This window comes from Sturnira hondurensis, unplaced genomic scaffold (assembly GCF_014824575.4).
Source record: "Sturnira hondurensis isolate 20B ecotype Veracruz unplaced genomic scaffold, ASM1482457v3 Scaffold0007406, whole genome shotgun sequence".
NCBI classification, from domain to species: Eukaryota; Metazoa; Chordata; class Mammalia; order Chiroptera; family Phyllostomidae; genus Sturnira; species Sturnira hondurensis.
This window is the reverse complement of record NW_028080037.1, coordinates 1696913-1719585: the sequence shown is the minus strand read 5'-3', so window position 1 is coordinate 1719585 and position 22673 is coordinate 1696913.

Below are 22673 nucleotides of genomic sequence, written 5' to 3'. Positions count from 1 at the left end.
GTGTGTTTTTTAAAAACTGCTTTTCTTTTGTTTTTCAAGCCCACTCACACCCAGTGAGAGGTGGCAAGAGCCAGGTGGCCAGGGTGGAGGTCAGTGGGACATCTTTGTCCCCAGGCCACAGGAAAGGGAGGGGCCCAATCTGAGGCTACAGGCCACTGTGTTGTGCCTGGCCCAGGTGGGGACACCAAACCACGTGGTCTGCATGTGGGTGCCCCCTGCGTGCTCCGTGGGGCCAAATCGCTCCCCCCGACAACATCTGTGTGATTTGGCGAGTTGGGCTTGAGCCGCAGAGGCCTCCTTGCTTTCCAAAGTAAGGGCTTCCGGAAGTCGGCACCTGCGTATCTTATTTTGGGGCGACGCGCCTGTGGCTCCGCACCTCACAGATCTGCAGTCGGCATTTGGTTCTCGGGGGCAGGGGGACGGCTGTCGTTGTGGTCACCCATTAATCTCCCCGCCGTCAGGAGGCAGGATGGAGTTGTCTCTCTGTGTGGAAGAGCGATGTCGACGCGGAGTGATGAATGCAAACACACCGTGGTTAAACACCAGTGGACAGGCTGACGGATCGGCTGTCACAGAGATTAGGCTACAAATGGGGAAAAGTAATATTTAATCATTTGCAAAAACCAAAAACAGCAGTGATGGATACAGTGTCCTTTGGCTCTGTGACTCATTGTAGAAAATTGTTATTTTCCAGTTAATAGAGGGAATAAAAGCGGAAAGCAGAGGAAAGCCGTGGCTGCCGCAAGCACACCACGGCCCCTGCCCCGTTTAAACGGCGGAGCTGCTGCACGGGTCCCACACGGGCTGAGCCGCGTCCTCCGCGGGCCTCACCGCGTGCCGGCATCTGCACGCGAGGACTTCAGAGGAGGGGTGCAGGCATGTGAGGCCACGCGGCTGGTGCCTTTGCAAGAGGAGGCAGTTCGTACACAAGTGCCCAGAGGGACGGCCACGTGCAGTCTCAGGGAGAAGCCGCCACGGAGAGAGGCCTCGGGAGGGGCCAGCCCGGCGGCCCTGTGCCCGTGGCTGCGGCAGCATCCCTCCGAGCTCAGCTTCCACCCCACTGGGGCCTTCCCCTCTCCTCTGTGTCCTCTCCTCTTCTTCCAGGGACACCGTCACTAGATTTAGGTCCCATCTGGCCCATCCAGGACGAGGGCATGTCACGATGCTTCAGGTGGCCACGCCTGCAAAGACCCCATTTCCATTCTCATTCACGGGTTCTTGGGGAGAAGGGGTGCGCGTGGCCCTGGGAGCTGACACAGCCCCAGAGGGCTGCCGCGGGGACTACCCTGGCTCACCTGCGGGAGCGTTTGCCTGGCACCGAGTTGCCCACGCCTGTATCGAAAGTGGGGCAAGCTGGACTAAGAGAGGGGTGTGCTGCGAGGCAAAGAAAGCTCGTGTTTTTGTAACAGAGATATCCCTGTGTGATTAATATGCGAACAACACATTAACATGTGAGAAGAAACAATGTAAAACAGCTTTAGGAACAAACCCTGTATCTCTGGGATACACACACACAGAGATCTTTGATGAGAACCGTAACGATCCGATAAGAGGGCTTCGGTCTCCACGGCGCTCCTTTCCGAACGCAGGTAAGCCAGGCGCTGCTTCTCTGAGCCGAACACGCACATCGTGCCCGAGGGCATCGCCCTGGCTGGGCCTCCGGCTGTCCCTTCCTGCCCCCAAGGCCCCGCACGCCCCAGCCACTCAGAAGGTGCTGGACAGAACTAGTCACATGCCCCCCCCCCACCCCAAGAGGGCTGGGGCTGCCATGGAGGTTGGGTGCCGGGATCTTTCAGGGAGAGCGCGGAAGGCCGCCATGCTCACTGTTCGACAGCCCTCTCCTTTGTTTCTGGAAACTGCTTCTCCAACCAGGAGGACTGCTCCGGGAGCCCGGGAACCCTGTCTGCCGGGGGTGGGGCTTGGCACACAGTAACCGCTAGATAGATACAAAGTGTTCCGGCGCCGTATGTAGTCAGCGTGTGTGCGGGAGTTTGAATGAGTCATACCGAAAGTTGAAGCCCCAGAAGCGTGCACACTTGTGACACTGTGTCAAGTTGGAGACTACCTGTAGGTGAGTCGTGTCTCTGCTTTCTCCTTCGTCCTTCATAGGGGCCTGACGTCACAGGAGTCCCATGAGAAGCTCACACTCATCAGCCTCAGGTCTCCATCCCAGCTGAGAGAGTTGCCTGCAGACTCCCAGCACCCCCCCTCGGGCTGAGACAGGGACCCGGGTCAGAGGGAGGGGAGGACAGTCACTGAGGACTGAACGGCTTCCACACACGCTGACTTCACAGCCTCTGGTCTCCGAGCTCGAAGCCCAGGTCGACCGTCAGTCTTTACCTGGACACTGCCCATGCAGCCGGCCCAGCTTCCGCCCAGCGGTCTTCCGACTCTCCTCAGCGGCCGTGGGTGGGGACACTGTTCTGCCACGTGCAGACCCCGAGATTTGGTGTCCCCCACATTGTCCAGCAGGCTTTGTGTGATGACTCGGAACGGCCGTACACACGCGCACACAGACCTTTGGCTTCACGTGGACGGACAGAACTGTTGGTCAACAGTCTGGCCTCGAGACCGCACTAGCCCAGTGAGAGTGTGGGCTGCTGGACACCCCGCTGCAGGTCACGGCTCTCTCTTCCATAATTGCTTTCTCACTCCCAGGACGGGGCAAGGGCGAGGTGGTGGAGACCCACGTGGGCTTCCTGGGCCCACAGGTTCAGAGGTCGTGCAGGCAGGCGGGGCAGCCTCCCGAATGAAGGGCTGGAGGCTCAGCGTGCAGCTCATCGTGCGGGGCCTCTGTGGGTTCTGGGGGAGACATGCTCCCACCTGGGAGCACACACTGGCTCCCACCCCACGCAGCAGGCCCGGCACCCGGCACCAAGTGTAGCCAGCCACAGGGGCAGGCACAGCGGCAGCCCGTGTGTGGTGCACACGCCCTCGTGTTTGGACACGCCGTCCCACGTGGCATTGGAGGGGTCCCTGGGCAGAAAGGGGCCATGTGACATGGTGGGTGTCCCCATGGGAGCATCGCACACAGGCTCTTGGGAGGCCAGAGCAAGGCCAGGCCCCCGAAGCAGTGTCCTCGAAGTGCTTGAAGAGACAGACCCTGCTGTGCCCTTGCAGGGAGAGGACACCTGGCTGAAGGGAAATGGGGTCACGGGTCAGAGCCACCAAGATCTGAAGTCAGGGGGCCCAGCTGCGGTGCGGTTCTGCCGAAAGGCACACCAGGGCTGAGCTGGTGCCAGACCAGAGGGTAGGGAACAGTGACGTGCGCAGGAGGCCCCCTCAGCCCCCATATAGGCTCTGAGAAGACCGTCTGCTCGCCTGATGCTCGGGGGCTCTGTGTGGGGGGCTCTGGGGGCTCCTGGCTTCTTGGTGTCTCAGCGGCTCATCCTCAGAGTAAGTTGTCATTCTTTGAAGCTCCCTGTAGGGGTTCGGGCTTAATTTCTTGGGGGGGTGGCCGCCCATCTTACCCAATGCCTTTCTGAACGAGGGTTTCAGTGGATCTTGTGCCCATGGTCCCAGGCCGGAGGGGGGTGGAAGTTGAGTGCTCAGCCGATGTGCCCGACCACAGGGAAGAGGGCACGTGGGTTTAGGAAGGGCTGTGGGAGCCCTGGCTCACGGCTGCCCAGAGGAAGCAGAGGTTGAGTGAGCGAGAGGAAATACAGGTTCATAAATGCACTGAGAATTGTCACTCGGGCAAGTAGCACCCTGAGCTCATTTATAACTCGCCGACTCCCCCCAGCTGTAATTATCTCCAGACCTGTAGAGTAATTTGTCGTCGGTGCCCAGGAGGGATGTGACATTTCCAACCACACGGCGTTCAGAACGGATGCCGCTCGTTTGTAAACGGCTTGTTGACCCGACTCAGTTTCCACGGTTCCCATTAATCACCGCCTGTCTCCCTCCCACCCGGCTGGGGGTCGCCGCCAGCACTCAGAGCCGCCCCACCGCAGCGGCACGGGCCTCGCAGCCGTGGTGTAGGCAGCGTAGACGCTTCCCCTTTCCTTCGGGCGGGAGTCAGAAGACAAGAGCCACGGGACCAACCGGGCCCACCGTCTGTTTGGTAAATAAAGTTTTACCGGCTCACAGCCACCTGGTTTCATTCAGTGTCATCTCTGCCGCCTTTCTGGCTTCGAAAACAGAGCTGTGTAGCTGTGACAGAGCCTTACGGGCCTCTTTTTCCTCTTCCTAAATCCTTAAATGTTTGGGTTCTTGATGTGAGAGCCCGTGTGCTGGTGACCCCGTGTTTGACGGAAGAGCGGGGTGAGCAGGCGCTCCCTTTTCTAGGAATCGTGCTGTGGGCAGGAGGTTCCTGCTGTTCCCGCAACCTCGTCTGGGGCGGGTGTCCGTCTGCTTCAGCGGGTCTTTCTCAAGGGGCGAGAGCAGGTGATGCTCCCGGCCGCCGGGCGGAGAGCAGCTGGGGAGCAGCTGGGGAGCGCACTCAGGGGCTCGGGGGGGCGGGGGGGCTCCATGCTCCACCTCGTGGTTCTCAGATTCCGAAGCCCATCACACCCGCTGAGAAGGGGGCTCGTGGTTCAAGTGTGGGATCCGTGGGGCTTCCAGAACCCTGGATGTGAGGCTGTGAGAGCTGGGTGTCACCTGGGATGGTGTCAGCTTCAGTTGGAAAACCACCCCAAAGCGGCCCATGTGATAGCAGTCGATTGATTGACGACCCCTCATGACAAGGCACTCAGAGGTGGGTGGCTCCATGGTTTCTTAGTGGGGCGGCGAACACGTGTGGCCCAGTGTGTCTGTTTTTCCACTCTGTGGGAGCCGGAGCTCAGGCCCGCATTTTCCAGCTTGTTGCCTCACAGTCACAAGATGGCTGCAGTACTCCCAGACATCACACACCCACCCAGCTCCTTCTGCAGGTGACAAAGGGAATGTTTCTCCTCATGGGTCTCTCTTTACCAGGGAAGACAGCCCTCCCTCAAGCCCCGCCACTCGTCCACAGAGGTCCTGGACATTTTTAGGGTTTGCAGTTGGGGGCAGACCCTCTTCCCGAGGATGCAGTGTGAGAGGATGACTCCTGGGTAGGGAGCCAGTGGTCTTCCTTTCTCCCCAAAGGCCATCTCTGCCCATTCTCTGCCCTGCGCTGGGACGTGTGGGATGCTGTCCCCACCGGGAGACATCCTCCTCCCGGTGGCCGGGGCGCCCATCAGGCTGGCTTCGTCCAGGGGATGCCGTTAGGTCTGTACTCGTGAAGTCCAAGCAGCGAGGGGACCCAGGCTCCTCGGATACGTGGGGGCATTTGGGGGGTTCTGGGCCCAGGTGCTCACACAGCACCTCAGTGGCCGGTCTCTCGTCTTTCCTCTGGTTGGCGTCCCCTCTGACAGGCTCCTCCTCCCCCACCCCCACCCCAGGGGCCCCTCACTTCCCTCAGGAGGAAGTTGCTTTTCCCCGTCAGGTCCACACCAGGCCTGGGCACCGACAAGGCGTCTGCTTGGCATGATGTGGCTCGTGGGTCCCCCAGAACCGGTCTCTGCAGCCGGCCCCGGAAGCGGGGGCCGATGGACCCGCCCGAGCTGAGAGAGCCAGCCGAGGGGTCCCTGTTGGAGCAGATGCTGGCAGGTAGGGGTGACAGGTGCCCCGGCCGTCACCACGGCCTTCCCGACCGGGATATCGTGCCTGAGGAGCCCAGATGCGCTTTCCCAGCCCCAGCCCTCAGACGACACGGCCTGGGGACTGAATAGTGACATCTGGGGCTGGGCATGGGGCAGACATTTTCTTAAATGTTCGATCAAGTAGTGAGGTTCCCACCCCCAGAGAACAACACGGGTGGCGTTCGTCGCTTTTGTGGGATTCCATTTTGCATTCCTTCTAGAAGCGCTAAGAAAGATTCCACGAGAAAAAGTGATGGTAGAGCTAGAGCCACGTCAGTAGGAGCCCTTGTCATGCCCCCGTCTCCGTCCTCACCCTTCCCTCCGCCTGTTTGTCCTGGGGCCCGAGACACGCAGAGGTGTTTGCCCTGGGGCACCAGTGCGGGCCGACCCCTTGTCCCCCAAACTCCATTCTGTAGTGTCGGTGACTGGGGCTTCTTCCGCCCTCTCCGTTGAGTGGGGCTGTTAAGTGAGCTGTTGAATGAAGGCTCGCAAGACGTGTCTGACGGCGAGCAACGCGAGTAGGTGGGACGGCCCTAACCCAACCTCCCGCCGAGGCTGCAGCCCCGGAACGGTGACAGCCTCTGGCGAGTGCGCAGTAGGAGAGTGGGAGGCGCCTGAAAAGCGGTGGTAAGAAATGTAAAGGCTGTTAAATGCAAAGACCCAACACCCTGGGTTAGAGAGCAGGTTGGNTGGCATGATGTGGCTCGTGGGTCCCCCAGAACCGGTCTCTGCAGCCGGCCCCGGAAGCGGGGGCCGATGGACCCGCCCGAGCTGAGAGAGCCAGCCGAGGGGTCCCTGTTGGAGCAGATGCTGGCAGGTAGGGGTGACAGGTGCCCCGGCCGTCACCACGGCCTTCCCGACCGGGATATCATGCCTGAGGAGCCCAGATGCGCTTTCCCAGCCCCAGCCCTCAGACGACACGGCCTGGGGACTGAATAGTGACATCTGGGGCTGGGCATGGGGCAGACATTTTCTTAAATGTTCGATCAAGTAGTGAGGTTCCCACCCCCAGAGAACAACACGGGTGGCGTTCGTCGCTTTTGTGGGATTCCATTTTGCATTCCTTCTAGAAGCGCTAAGAAAGATTCCACGAGAAAAAGTGATGGTAGAGCTAGAGCCACGTCAGTAGGAGCCCTTGTCATGCCCCCGTCTCCGTCCTCACCCTTCCCTCCGCCTGTTTGTCCTGGGGCCCGAGACACGCAGAGGTGTTTGCCCTGGGGCACCAGTGCGGGCCGACCCCTTGTCCCCCAAACTCCATTCCGTAGTGTGGGTGACTGGGGCTTCTTCCGCCCTCTCCGTTGAGTGGGGCTGTTAAGTGAGCTGTTGAATGAAGGCTCGCAAGACGTGTCTGACGGCGAGCAATGCGAGTAGGTGGGACGGCCCTAACCCAACCTCCCGCCGAGGCTGCAGCCCCGGAACGGTGACAGCCTCTGGCGAGTGCGCAGTAGGAGAGTGGGAGGCGCCTGAAAAGCGGTGGTAAGAAATGTAAAGGCTGTTAAATGCAAAGACCCAACACCCTGGGTTAGAGAGCAGGTTGGAAAAGTCTTCATCTCAGACCTTGTAACGCACGCTTACTGTGAGGCCATGTGAGGAAAGGAGGGTGAAGACCGCAGGGTGAGAAAAGTGGGGAGAAGGAAGTAGGGGCAGAGCCATTGTGAAAGTGTCCTCATGGCTCACGCAGCCAGAGGACGCGGAGGTCAGCTGAGGGACTCCACTCCTGGCGCGGGGACTAGACCGGTGCCGAGAGCGTGGCCGGGACACAGCGCGGAGCTGGACACCATCGCCCGTGCACAGGCCTGCAGTGGGGGGTGGGGGTGGGGGTGCTGGTGCCGCCGATGCGAGACCACGGGCACGACACTGGGTTTCCCATGAGGGTCAAGACAACTAAGTGCCAGTGAAGCTGTCTTATGGAAAAACCACACAATCTGATTGGCCAGCCCAGTCCGTTCTTGTAACTTACGCATCTGTCTGGGGTGGTCTCTTGTTCAGCCATAGCTACCGATATGCCCACATCCGTCAGCAGCTTCTCTCCGTCCATTTTACCCTTCACCATGTGTACGAAACGCAGAGACAGTTTACAGATGACCTCACGATGTGCCCTGGCTCCACTGATACATGACTTAAGACTGAAAATGACGAAATCCCAGTACAACAGACTGAAGGCACGCGACACAAGTCCACGCAGTGTCGAAGCCAGACTACAGGGTCGTCCTGCTCATGCCTCTGGATTTACTTACTGTTTTTTCTTGCTGCAGGAGGCTGAGCCCCTGGAAGCTCCAAGTGTCCGTTTGACCAGTTTGGGATACTCAGCAGAAAGGAAGCTTCTGTTTTTCTGGAATTGCTGAAAGAGTCAGGTTAATTGATGTCTCTCCCTGGACTATGAGGATGGAATGGGGCTCAGTGATTGGCTTAGCCTGGCGTCAAGCCCGCCCCCAAAGCCGGCGGCGGCCTGACCCGAATTTCAGTTATGGGGACAGAGAAGGTGGGTACTTTGCCACAAGAGAGTCGGTGTGACATCATCAGAAGGCGGGCAGGTGCCAGGGTGGCTAGACTGACGGGGTCTCTGTCCCCCCGGATCATCGCCTGCGTTGGTAACACAGACGACATTCTGTAAACGGGCATTTTAGTCAGTCCTTGAAAATTCCCAAGAAGATACGTAATCATCTAGTTTCATACTCTTTATTTACACAGTTTTTAATAATTGAATACCTGCTGTTCGCCAGATCCTCCACCGAGTCATAGTGTGTGTTGCCGAACCGTTCGGGGCTGGGTCCAGTTTTCCAGGCATTATCATTCTCGTGGCAGAGGCAGTTCTTACAGATGTAAATAATTAATCACGGTCATGATGAGAAGACTTCCTCAGACTAGCACGGAGTGACACGGGAGGAAGTCACCCTCTCCCTGACACACGCACAGACCACACACGCATGGAACCGTGGGTGTCAGTCTGTTTAGCACAGCGACCTCTGAGGAAGGAGAAAGAAAGGGGCGAGCCCTCCAGCCCCCGGTTTGCTGCCCTGGGAGCGTTTCCAGACCGCGGCACCGGAAGGGGAGCCAGCGGAGCAGGGGGGCTCCTGGAGCGGGGAGTCTGGGGGCCAAGCCAACCGTGTTTCAGGGATGGGAGAGTGGCAGGAAGCACAAGGAAAATTCCAGAGACCTGCAGAAGGTCCCCCGATAGGCAGCAGAGCAATTGTCAGTGCAGAGGTGGGAGGAAGCTGCCCGTGGCAGGAGCAAGGACGAGGAGAAGGGGCCAGGCTGACACTCACAGAGGACCGGGGGGGCGTGTCTGTCCCCACCAGCCAGCCCAGAACGCCCCGGCCCGTGGGAAGCAGCTGGTGCGCGGGGAAGAGCCTGCCCCGAGCAGGAGCAGGAACGAGACCAAGCCCAGCTCCCTTCCCACCAAACAAGGCCAGGAACTTCATTGCGTCCCAGAACAGCCTCAGGAATATTCGCAGGAACACCAGAATTTCCAGCATCCAACAAGGCAAAAGTCATGATGCCTGGACTTGAACGAAAAGCTGCCCGGAGTGTAAACTGTGTCTTTGCCAAGAAGCAAGATGATACAACCCAACACGAGAACAAGCCACCCAATGGTTCCGAGCCAGAACCGGCCTGATGTTCGACTTAGCAGGCCGTTTACATGGAAGCAGTCGTATCTGTGGTCCCCAGTTCCCAGAGTCTGAGAAAGACAGGGAAGGCTGAAACAGTCTCCCCCCAAATCTGAAAGGTGGACGCTACAAGGGCGCAGATGTCAAATGCACTGGGTGGCTGCGCGGCAGAGTAGATGTTGGTGAACTTGAACGCATGGTCGTGGGAACCTCCCGGAACACTGAAGTTACTCCACACCTGCCAAGCCATGCACACCAACGAGGAAGGGGCGTGGCCCTGCGGAACTGCCTGGCTGCGGCCCCCCGGGACTGTGGCACCCCCTCTCTCTCTGTGTGAGAGACCCCCTCACCGCGGACAGCTCGCGTGCTCCCCCGGCCTTCCCGTGACGGTGGCAGTTGCTTTGCGGGACGGCCCAAGAGCCAGTGTCCGTGGTCGGGAGTGCAGTGTGTGTTTGCGGATTGCATTCTCCCAACTACAGAGCACGCTGCCCCCACGGGGGGTGTGGCTTTAACCCCTGACCTCGGAGCCTCGCACACCGCACCTGCCGTGAAGGCAGCAAGGGCAGATAGGAAGTGCGTTCTTGTCGTGAGCTCTGTAGGGCTTTCGTTTGCTAGTTCTTTCCATTCTCTCCGGACCCGAAATAGTGAACTCCCTCCTGCTTGGGCAGCAACCGGGTTTTCACTGGTGGAAGAATGTCTGGGAAACATGCCTTTGTCACCTGCCAATATCATGACGAGAGAGCGGGCCGGTGTGGGGTCCAGCGGGCATCACGCCCCGATGACGGTCCTAATGAGAGCAGATGGTGACGGCCGCGTTCCTGTCACGCCAGGCGGGTCGCAGCCCCGTCTGCGCGTACTCTGACAGTGAGACTCTCGTCCCCACGCGTGCCTTTCTCTGCTGGGGCGCAGCATCTTCTGGTTGATGGATGCTGCCTTCTCGGCACAGAACCATGGCCGCGTGGTCACGGGGAGCCCGTGACAGTGTGTGTGCAGGAAGATCACAGAGGGGAGGCCCCAAACCTCCACTGTTCCTCATTGAAGCAGAACCCCCCTCACAGCCTGCCTGAGACATTGGAAGGAGTAGAAAGAGAGGGACGGTGGGCGGATTTGGCACGTGTGTCTCCTCCCCTTTGGTGGCAGATGACCACCCTTGACACTGTCCTCCCAGGCCCGGTGTGGGGCTAAGAGCCGCTGCCTGTTGAATTAGTAATCTTGTCTTTCGTAACTGAAGGCGAGAACGCGTCAGGTGTCGGTCTGGGGCGTGACCTGCAGTTCTCTGGGGGGTGCTGCTGCGGCGGGAACGTGTCCTGGCAGGAGGCAGTGCCCGCACCCAGTGAGGTCCCAGACCCAGACACCCAACTTTCAGATTCGGGTCTGGATGAGAATGCAGGGCCACAGCTTGGCGCCTGCGGGGAGCCATCCAACGCTAGGGCGCAGGGTGATTATTTATTTCCCTCCACAACACAGACACGCGCTGACTTAATTGCAGTGATTTCATCGTGAAACGGAATTGTGGTAATTTCCTCGTTAGAGTATCTCATTAACGAGATTGGCTAAGTGTTACTGGCGTGACTGCGAAGTGCCCTTATGTCTGAACTCACTCGAAACTGCCCACGTGTGGGAGGACACTGTTCCCGATTCGCCTCTACAGGTGGGATGTGTGGGCTTTGGGACAGTGTTGGCGCTCGTTTCCGGGCCGCCCGGCTGGCTGTGTGGACACGGGACAGACCGTGCCTGTGGTCTTCCTCGTGTTGGTGCCTCTCCACAACCCGGCCCCCCGGCCTGCACCCAGCAGCAGATAGCCCTGTGGTGGGGCTTTTCCAGCAGGCCTCATGAATTAAACGTCATTCAGGATGGCTTCCCTAAATCTCGAGGACAGAGCACCCGCAAAGCGACCGAGCTCCCGGTGTCGCTGGGCTGTGTAAAAGTGCCGAGGACCCGTCTGCCCTTTTCAGCCGCCCTGCATTGGAGTGAGGATCGGAGAGAGTGGTAATAGAAAGGGAGTGGAAATACGGTGACGTGAGTCTGTTTAGTCCTCTGCACAGTAAGAGGAAAGGAATGATGTTAAAGTGGCTCTAAAAATCAGCAGCTTCGTGTGCAGGCCCGGTGCCAGTGGAACGCCCACCTTCTAGAAGCCCGTTGCTGTTGGGAGCCCAGCTCGGTAGAAAGGCTCGGAGGAGTCAGCCTAATTACAAGCCCCGTCTTAGGACTTGGACATGACCTCCAGGGATCATAGTAAAATGGAATCTTCCTCGTCACCCAGTCCGTGGTTGCTGGCAAGTGTGGACCGGTCCTCGGTGGGGCGCTGAGTCTGCACACAGGGGAGCGTCTGCCCACTCCCACCCCGAGTCCAGACCCCGTTGCTTTAATTCTGATTTATTGCCAGCTCCGTCCGACCCGTCTCCCTTCAGCCCCACACAAATGAAGATTTATGTCCTCGCGGTCCCGGCGCCCTAGTGCCCGTGGAGTGGGAGTCGGACCCGAGTTCCTTCCCTTCTTTTCAGAATGACACGCATTTACCGTCATTTAGGAGTGGCTGCGTGTCTTCTGGAAGGTTTTCGATGCAAACACCACAGCAGAAAAAGGCTCTCCTAATTTAAAAACTTTGTGGGGAGAACACTGAGCCAAGGAGACGGTGAAACAATGCAATTGTTCTGACTTATGGCACATTTTCTCTTTTCCCAGCGCGGTCTACCTACCCACTTGCTTTTGGAGAGAGAGTTCTGAAAAGGGTTTAGCTGAGCTAAGTAACTCTGCGCAGCCTGATTGGTGTTGCTCAGTGAAATCCATACATTTCTCTAGGAGGACCTGACTTTTTCTTTTTTCCTTTTTTGAGGCAAAATTTATTGGGGAGTCTTCAATTTCTTCAGCCTAAGTTAGTATCGATCTGTGCCTGCGTCGTGGGTGGGAATGCCAATTATCATCTCTGTGTCCTGGATTCGTGACCTGCCTCCTTTTAAAGTGGCTGTGGCCGTCATGGGCTCTCTCGGGTTGATGGCAGCTGGGAAGTCTGGACAACGTCAACCTCAGGGTCAACAGCAGCCGACCCCCAAGAAGAGCCGGAGATGCCCATGGAGCCCAGGAGCAAAGCGGTGGTTTTCCCGAGCCGGTCTGGGTGAAAGCCGGCACTGCACTTCAAGCAGACCCTACGGTAGAAGCCGCTGCCCCCACCCCAATTCACAGGTCGAAGTCCTACCCCCCGTGTGATGTATGTAGTTTGCCATGTGGTGTACGTATTTTGCCATGTAGGATGCACACCCGTGTGTCTGTGCACATCATACATGGGACTGTTGTGTCCGTGGAGTGTAGTCATTATTCCCATGCATGACGCAGGCCCTTATTTCCCTCAACAATTCTGGCAAAGCTGCGTGCATCACACGCGGCAAAGCATGTATCTGAAGATTGGGCCTGCAGGAAGCAGGTTGCGGCTAAGCAGGGTCACAGGGTGGAGCCCGGCTGGGGAGAATCCGCGTCTCCGTGAGGAGACCTGGGGCCGCCGAGGTGAACTCTGGCCGGCGACGGTGCAGCCGTGAGCAGTCTGGGATGGCATGGGTCCGGGGGCTGGTGCTTCAGGCGTGATCGGCGGACGCTCGTGGTGCCTCAGTTATGGTCAGGGGATAAAATGTCCACAAGTTAGAACAATGGAGAGAAAGAGGAGGGACCCCGGTGCTCCCTGGGCCCTCCCTGTGCCCCGAAGTTGGCCAAGGGCGGGTCAGACCCTGCGTCTGCTGTGCCCAGGCCCAGCACGGCCAGCCTCCGGGACAGCGAGAGACGTGGTTCTGCTGTTGCCCCTGCCCGGTCCGGAGCACGTGGTCCCAGCAGCCTGGACGCACCGGGGCCCTCAGGAAGCGCCTGCTGGGACAGGCGAGGTCGAGCCTGCGTCCTGAGAGCAAGGTGTGGCCTTTGGCAAGTTGGCTTCATTCTCCGGGCCTGTTTCTCCACCGTTCACGTGAAGGGCCTGACGTGGGTCCGTCATCCACCCACCCATCCACCTTCCCTACAGAACGCCCTGCCCGCCCTCCCCAGGGGCCGTCTTCCCGCATGTGCTCCTGGGCCCTTCTCGCCCCTTAGAAATGACATCAGAGACAGTCCTAGGACATGGGGACCTTCCCAGTGACCTGAGGGGTCGGCTTGGACCTCTCCTTTTCGTTCTGTGCTGTCATCTGTCCCTTGGGAGGCGCCCCCTCTATCACCCCTCCATCGAACAAGAAAGCCTGTCTGTCTTCTGTGGAGCCAACAGGACCTGTAGGCTGCCCCGAGGCACAGCCGCCACTCAAAGAATGCAGTTGTGTTTGTGCAGAGCGTCCGGCCCACTGGGAAGGCAGTGGGGGTGAGTCTCTGTGACATGAACCACAGGCAGGTGGCCCCCACGACCCGGGTTCGCCTCTGTGGACAGGGAAAAGGAGACATGTGTGTTCTGTCTCCTGCAGCTTGGAGGGCAGCCGCTCCTTTAAGGAGAGGCCTGTGGCTCGGGGGGCAGGCTCCGTTTATCATGGGGAGGGGATGTCAGCTGGTGTGGGGGCTTGAACAAAGGACGTCCATTCTCTCCCAGCTCTGGACGTCCAAGATCGGGTGCCAGCAGTCCGGCGTCTGGGGGCCTCGCTTCCTGGAAGGAGGCCTTGCTTCTTAGACACGAGCAGCGAAGGACCCTCCTACGGCTTTGCCACCCAGTTGGACCAGGCGGTTGGAATGAGCTTTTCTAAATTTTCAGAAGGCTTCTGTTTTCAACCACATCGCCTGTAAGGCCTGTTTTCTTCTTTTGGCCAAGTTCCTCTGCAGGTCTTTTCAGAAAGGAAGGGACATGTGACTTCTGGGGTGTGGTGATGTGGGACCTTGGAAGATCCGGGTTCTGACTGGGGGGTGGGCCCCCGTTTCCATGGGGTTTCTGTGGGGCTAGTAGCCGGGCCGCTGGCCAGTGCGTCCCGCATTCTGGGACACCGGCGCCCCTCCGCGCCACCAGCAGGGGCCGGGATTTTCTATCCTTGGAGCCAGATAAATAAAACGCCGGCGGCTCCAGCAGCTCGCTCTGCAGTAATTAGGTTTCCGGCTTGGAGTATCAGCGGGACTGGGCGCTGATGAGCTGGTAAAATGCCCAAAGGAGTCACATTAACATTTTAAAGCCCTCCCCACCGAGGGAAGCATCCCCTCTCCAAGCTTGGTCTGCCCGTGGGTCAGGGAGGGCAGGGCTTCTGATGGATGGGCTGTCAGGAAGCCCGGGACACCACTGCTCCTGCAGGAGACTGGTCATGAAACAGCCTGCGTCCCGGGCGCCTGGGGGGGCACTCAGCAGCTTCCGCAGGACCCCAGAAGACCTCTCAGCCCAAGCTTTCCCCATGGGGTTCACTTTACAGGAAGGGAAATAAGGGATGTGCTTCTTGAACGTGGAGCTTGCACGGCCCCTGGCAACCGAGGGGAAGACCCCCTGGAGATTCTGGCTGCATCCACCTGCCCCTGGTTTTTAGGGTCACAGACAACGGCCATCAGTTCCCTCCTGTGCTCTGATTGACACTCCGCCTGCATTGTTCCTTCTGCAAACCTGGACACGGCCGCGGGGCTTTGAGTCCACCCAACAGCTGTGATTAACGGTAAATACCTGTGCCAGTTCAACCTTGTCCACATGGTGTCCTGTGTGGGGACGGCTGTTCTGAAAATAGCCCTGGTGTGTGGTGTGGAGGGCCGGCCGGCTCCCCGGAGATGCACAGCTACCAGGCAGCTGGTTGCTCTGTGTCTGCTGCCCCCTCCCGGCCTGTGCCGCTGAGAGGCCTCTCGGGACACACTGGCTGTGGACACTCGGGACAGCCACGGTCACGAAAGCAGGGGAGCACTCTGCCCGTGTCCCTCAAACGCGTTGTCTTTGCTGACACACTGTTACTAAGAGGGGGACTCAGCCCTGGCTGTCGTAGCTCAGTGGCCTGGGTGCAGGCTGTGAACCAAAGGATCGCGGGTTCGATTCCCAGTCAGGACACAGGCCTGGGTTGTGGGCCAGGTCCCCAGTAGGGGGCATGCAAGGCAACCACACATTGATAGTTCTCTCCTTCTCTCTCCTTCTCCTCCCCTCTCTCTAAAAGTTAATAAATAAAGTCTAAACAGAAAGAATTATTTTAAAAAAAGGAAGAAGGAGACTCATACATCAGTAATGAACTCACAGAAGAGAAAACGATTCCATTTACACCTGAACCAAAAACAATGCCTGGGAATAGATTTAACCAAGGAGGGGAAGACCTGCACTTGGAAAATGATAGTACGCTGAAGACAGGAACCGAAGAAGATGCAAATATGTGGAGGTACGCACTGTGTTCATGGACAGGAAGAACTAACATCCTTCAAACACCCACACGGTCCAAAGCAATCCACAGATTCAGTGCAGTTCCTATCAAAACAGCAATGCCGTTTTCACAGAGCCAAAACAGACAAACCAAAAATGCATATAGAAGCACAGAAGACCCCAAACAGCCATGGCAATGTTGAGAAAAAAGAATAAAGTTGGAAGTGTTATGCTATTAAACTATACAAGGCTAATCAGACAGCCTGGTACTGGCACCAAAACAGACACGTAGATCTGTGGGGCAGAGCAGAGAGCCCAGAAAGAAACCCACACCTGTGTGGTCCATGGATACTTCCGAGGAAAGACGGACATGCAGCGGGGTACAGGCAGTCTGTTCCACGGTGGTGCTGGGGGGACCGCGCCGCCACGGGCAAGACATGGAGCTAGACCCCGACATACACCGCACACAGGAACACGCGTGAAGTGGATCGAAGACTCACATGTCAGACTGGGAACTTCCATGGAAAACTCTGGGAAGGAGACACAGGCCGTGAAGTCTCTGACATTTCTCTCGGGAATATTTTTCCTGATATGTCTCCTCAGGCAAAGGAAGCAAAAATAAATAAATAAAAACGCAAGACGACATCAAACTAAAAAGCTTTTGCCGGCAAAGGAGACCCTCCACAGACGGGGAAGCCCCCCTGGGAAGTGGGAGGAGCCAGGAAGGGGTACAGATCCGAAAGCTGAGAAGAACTCACACAACTCAACACCAAACGACCCAGTTAAAAAACTGGCAGAGGACCTGAACAGACACTTCTCCCACGAGGACACATGGAGGGCCCGGAGACGTATGGAAAGATGCTCGAAGCCACCAGTCATGAGAGACATGCAGATTGAAACCGCAACGAGATGTCACCTCACACGCGTCAGAATGGCCGTCATCAACAAACCCACAAACAACAAGTGCGGGCGAGGACGTGGAGACGGGCCCCGCGCACTGTTGGTGGGAGTGCGGACGGGCGCAGCCGCTGTGGACAGCAGCGTGGAAGCTCCTCCCCAAATACAAACTATTAGATGTAAACTGTAATTGAAAAATAAAAAGGAAAAAGAGGGCCACTAAATTCTCTTCAGGAGCCTTAAGTGTGTGCGCGTGCATAGTAATTATTTACGTGATTAAACCCAACAACCACCGTGTAGACACACATGTGCATGTGTGTGCACGCCTGCAGGCTGATACCCAGCGCTGTGAGGAGGTTGAACCACGGCTTGTGGGATAGCGCTCCGTTGGAGGGCAAGCCAGCTGGCACCCAGGGGCTGACGCGAATGGTTTGGCTTCCGGGGCCGCAGGAGCACTCTCCCCAGCTGAACCGCGCCTCCTGCACGCACCACGGTGCCGACCGGCCCGGGAACGCGCTTTCCATCGGTTGGCGACGCGGCGTCTCCACGGGCTTCTTTCTTTGCGTGTGGTTAATGCAAATAAGTCGCGCTTCCTCGTGTCTGGAAGTGCACTGCAGCCCCTCTCCATTAGATGCTCCTTTACTGTTTTCAACTCTGAAGACCTGCCAGAATCTTCGTGTTATTTTGGCGGACCCGAGTCTCAAAGGCGGTGCAGGAGGGAATGCGTGAGATGGCAGGGACTGGCCACTCTTGGTCCTGGTGTCAGCGGAGACGCCGGTGTGCAGCACGAGCCAGCAGGTGCCGCGGGGGTCCGAGCTGAGCTGGGCGGACTCGGCAGAGACACAGAGTGGGCGCGCGAGTGGACGATGGACGGCCCCCGTCCCACTGGTGCTCCGCTTTCCGCCACCGCCTTCTTCTGTCCGCCCTTAAAACTCACTTTCGGGAAATGTCGGTCAAGTCCCTCTGTGTGCCAGGCGGTGTCTTCTGTACCTGAGCCAGACCAGTGATGGACTCGCGCCGGGCCCCCACTCAGTGGCAGAAGGACCTTCGTTGCCTGTCAGAGGTCCCCAGGGGACTTGGACTTGGGGCAGACTGTGGGACAGGACCCCTGGGAGCAGCCCACCCCGGAGCTGCCCGCAACGGCGCCGGGTCCAGTGAGCGAGCCTTGTTGCTTTGCGGGGCCTCGGTTTCCGCACAATGAGATCGGGCGCCCGCGGTGCATGAGATTCTGGGAGACCTTTTGGGGGACTTGGCGTCTTTTTCTAGGAAGGTGTTCTCCCACCCACACGGGTGTGCGGCGTTGCCCGAGGGCCTGGGACAGGTGGTCAGAATATGTCTGGTTTGTCAGTAGGAAGGCGGGAAGTAGAACCTCTCAACGCCTCGCGTTCTCCACCCGCCGATCGCACGGCTTCCCCGAGGACAGGAGGCCGAGACGGCAATGCGGAGACCCCCGTCCCTCTCACCCTCAGAATTACGGTGTGAAGGGGGGAAAAGCCTCGTCTCCAGGGCTTTGTTGGGCACTTGCTTGGTAGAATTGTGATCTGTCACAAAACCTTCCAATTTAATTTTTAAAGGATCTGTTTGGGTGTCTGTTTGTCCCATATGGCCAGCACTTCTCTGCTGTCACAAATGTGCACAGACGTGGGCACAGAACACGCATGCGTACCCACAGACCACGTACTTCCACCCACCGGCTCAGTTGACTGGGATGCAATGCTTAGCCTGGACTCCGCCCGTCACCGAGTTTCAGTGGCTACTGCAGAAAACCCGGCGGCTGCCAGAGTCCTGCTCGCCTGGTGGTCCGGGGACTCAGAGCAGCGGCCCCGTCACACACTGACGTTGCTGTGGGCTGACACGGGTGAACCGTGAGGACGTGAGCTACGTGGAAGGTGCCTGGGACAGTCAGCGCAGGCGTCCTCCGACATGAGGTGTCAAACGACAAAACCAGCACAGCTTCTTCAACCGGAGGGAGTTGGTGCGCTCGGCACAGGGTGGGGGTGGGCCACACGGCGCCCTGAGCTGTGCTGTGCTCTTGCTGCTTCCCTTAGAAGCCCCTCCCAGGTCTCCTGTGGCCAAAACCTCGATGAAGAAAGAAGGTGGCCCACCTGGAGCCGAGGGCTGGCCGCCTGGGCTGGCACCGTCGTCACAAAGCAAATGACCGCAACGAACATCTGCATTCAGAGTCCCTTCTGTAACTGGGGCGGCAGAGCCCAGGAAGAGACACACTGTAAGGCCCATGGGGTGGGGAGTGGGCAGAAGAAGAAAAGACTTGCCCAAATCCCATCAAACGTAACTGGCTTTTGCTGAGGTTGCCTTACTTCCACTCGGAAGTAGTTATCAGCTCCGCAAACGAGCATTTCTCTGCAGTGACAAAGCCCCCAGCATGGGGACACAATGAATGAGCCCAAGGCTGCCTGCGGCCGAGAAAGGCCACAGTGAGGGTGCAGGGCCTCTCCCGCTGGGTGAAGAGACTGAATGCGAGAGAGGCGTCCATGTCCTGTGAGGTCTAACAGCCGTTTAAGTGGGCATTGTTGTTCGAGAAGACAGGGTTTGCCTCATTTCCTGGCCTCGCGGCGTACAGACTCAGAAGGGCAGGCGGGAACGGAGGCCAGTGGCCGGTGGTGACGGGTCGGGTGCTGGAGGCTGAGAGCGCAGGGCGTTCAGACGCGCTGCGGGAGACGGTGGGGAGCTGGCGCGAGCCGTGGTTAGAAATCAGGTGTGCAGAGGAGACCGTGGCAGCGGTGGTGGGGCAGCTGGTGTCCCTTCGAGGCCTGATGACATGCATGACACAGCCCGTGGTATTGTGACTGAGAGTAAATGGCGACTGGATCCCCTCCATGGCTGCTGGCTCACAGCCCCCAGACCTGGGGCTTCCCTGACCTCAGGAGCCCTGGGAGCATCTTCTGTGTCCTGTTTGCTCCTGGTCCTCAGTTCCCAGAACCACCTCAGGGGCGTGAAGGTCACAGGGGCGTGCCATGATTCAGAGCAGTCCCTCTCCACCACAGCTGGGTTTGGGTTCACGGGGGACTTTTGAGGAGCACCCATGGGTGGGGGCCGGTTGCCAGGGGAACCAGGGGAAGAGAGAGCTGGAACTGCCACTTCAGCCCCTGATTTCCGGGGAGAGGAGAAGTGCAGGAAGTGGCATCAGTCACCAGTGGGCGGTGATTTGATCAATTGTGCCTGTGCAACTGAGCCTCCAGAAAACCCAAAATAGGGGTTTGGGGAGCTATAAACTGCGTCTGTGTGCTGGGCCCCAAACCCACAGGGACGGAAGAGCATTCTGTGTTCTAGACCCTTCCAGGCCTTGCCCTGCGCATTGCTTCACCTGGCTGTTCATTTCTACCCCGAATACCCTTTGTAGTAAGTGGTAATCTCATGAGTGAACTCGATTCCTAAGCTCCGTGAGATGATCCAGCAAAGTAACCGAAGCAGAGGAGGGTCGTGGGAACCTCTGAAGTACACGTGGGGAGTCAGCAGCCCAGGAGACACCTGACTCGTGACCAGCACCAGCAGTGGGGCCGTCTCGCCGGACGGAGCCCTCGGCCTGTGGGGTCCGATGCGTCTCCAGGTGGTCATGTCAGAACTGAGCCGCATTTGCAGGACAGCGGTCCGCATCTGGGGAGAATCGAGTCCATTGCCTGGTGGTGTGTGGAAAACACCATCGGACTGCCTCAAACGACGCTTTGCGTGGGTCAACTCACACTTTCCACAACCACCTTACACGGTGGAAGTTACGTGGCCGGTCCCACTCTCCAGAGGAAGAACCGTGTTTCCCAAGCCCGACAACAGCCACAATGTATCTACTCACACGTATCTCAAACCGCACATCTTCCTCGAAAGGTTCAGTGTTTTGTCCTGGGTCACGGTCCCCATGCCCTGGGCCCCACCTGAACATGCAGCTGTAAGTAGCTTCTTTGGCTTTTTTGAAATGTGTGTTTCTAAAAAAATTCTAGAAGCCAGTCCTTTCTTTAAGATCTGTTTGATGGGCAAGTGAGCATCCTTCCTTCCCCGGGTATCACATCCTGTCCTCGCTGGGCGTCTGTGCTGGCGCTCAGTGCCCTCTGTCTGTCCCCACTTTGGTGCTCCGGGACGGACCCTGAACTTCTGTCCCTGCTGTATCTTCCCCGGTTTCCTCGTTAAAGTGTTTGAAGTTGGACAAGAGGCTTCATCGAGTAGGGAGCGTTCACCGACGAACGCTGTCTAACAGATCATTTTTGTGGGAAGCGTTTCATGCAGACGTTGGGGGGTCTCGAGAAACATTACTGTGTCTGTCTGTTTTTCCTCTGGTGGCTGTAACTCCACGGGGGGCGGATGGAGTTAACTTCTGGGGCATACACTCTCTCTAACTACTTTTTGCTGTATTTTTGTAAGCATTGTGTGAGCCTCTTTTTTTTCGCATCCAATCTGAAATCTAAAAATGTATCGGTACGCACAGAAAGAAAATTGCCTCGGAAACAGCTGCCGATGAGGCTTGCCATATGCCGAGCGGAAGTGAAGAGAAGTAAACAGGACGACGTTTCCATCTCACAGGAGGCACGCACACGCCTGTGCGTCCGACGGCCACGCGGCGTGCCTGGCCGCGCTCTGGCGGGGACACGGCGCTCGCAGGATGGGCGCTGAGGGAGATAACAGGTATACACACACACATATGCTCTCTCTCACGCACACACACCTATCACACACACACATGTATAGCACACACATGCACTCATACACAATGCGGGCACACCTATACCCATATGAATGCACACACGTGCATACATACACACGGGCACCATGCATGCACACATGCTCACACACATGCACACAGACACCATATACACACACACTCACATGTGCTTGTGTGTGCAGCCATGCATACACTGCACACATTCTCACACATGCATACACACATGCATGCCCATGCACAGGCATGATATACACAGTGCACTCACCCATGCACACATGTGTGGTCACACACACACATGTCCCCAAGCCCAAGACTCCGAGTCCAACCCCTTGTGCCCTCCGGGTGTGGGCACAGCAGGGCCCCAGGCACTGCCTTCCCACGGGCTTGGCATGAGCCAACTTGGAAGAGTCAGGAGCAGGCTCCGTAGGAACTAAGACTGCATTTGCGTGACGGGGTGAGCGTGCGTGCTTATTTGTTGCCAAGGGGCTTCCGGACCCCAATGTGCTGCCTCCTGTGGGATGCCCGGTGGGGCCGGGGCAGCTGAGTATGGCTGGGAGGAAGGACCGGAGCTATTTTTAGCCCCCTATTATTCCAGGAAACACACATCTGGAGCCTCGTGAGGAGTGATTATTAGCTGTTCAGCTGAGAAATCTCTTGGTGTCTACAATGCATCGTTTTCCAATTATTTTGATATCTTTCAATGTCTTAAATGCTGGAGGCGCATAAAATTCAGCTCATTTAATCTCCCTAAATCATAGTTTCCCCATCTGCCGTGGTCTCACAGTTTCATAAAAATCATCACTTTTTATAAACCCGGTACCACCGTAGAAACGGTGGACGGAGTTTCACTGCAGCATGCTGTTGGGTTTTGTTTCAGGAAGAATAAACATCGACCTGGAAAATAGTTTTAATATTTCAGCCTGCTCAGGGAGTTTGGGGATTTTTACAGGGTGTCTTATCAAACTGACAAAAACAAATGCACGTTTACATGTTTCTTAAGAGATATTCCAAAAGACTGGGGTGCTGTTCAGAAGAGATCGGAGCAAGGCAGCCAGGCTCCCTGACCCCCGCAACTCAATTTCACGTCCCCGTGGTTCTGGCTGCCCTTGGCCGTCTGTCTTTATTGGAACCTTCTGCCTCCCACTTCCAGTCCAGGCTATGAAGTGCTGAGCGGACGTGTGGGCAGAGCCCGCATCTGCTGCCGAATTACCCCTTGAAATAAGTCAGGGCTCACACGCGTGTGGACCAGCGCCTGATGTCTGTATGGGCAAAGGGAGGGTGGTCAGGCCAAGGCCCGTTTTATGGTAAAGCAACGGAAAACGTTCTACTTAAAGGAATTTTTTAGGACCTCTGGGAACACCACACGGGAATCTAGAATACGCCGTTCACCTGTGTGCTGTAGTTTCCAGGATTTTACCCTTAGAGAGTCAATGTAACTGTGCATCAGCCCCTCCCACAGATGCTTAGGCGGAAGGGTTTGCGGAGTTGGTTGCTGTGTGGTTTTTGTGTAACGCGAGGTCCAAAGCTGAGTGATCGCATGGGTGGTTTAGAGGCGCTCAGGTGACTTCAGACACCTGGGTTTTTCATCCTTTCACTCCAGTTTCTTTAGTCTATTGGCTTCGTGTCTATGG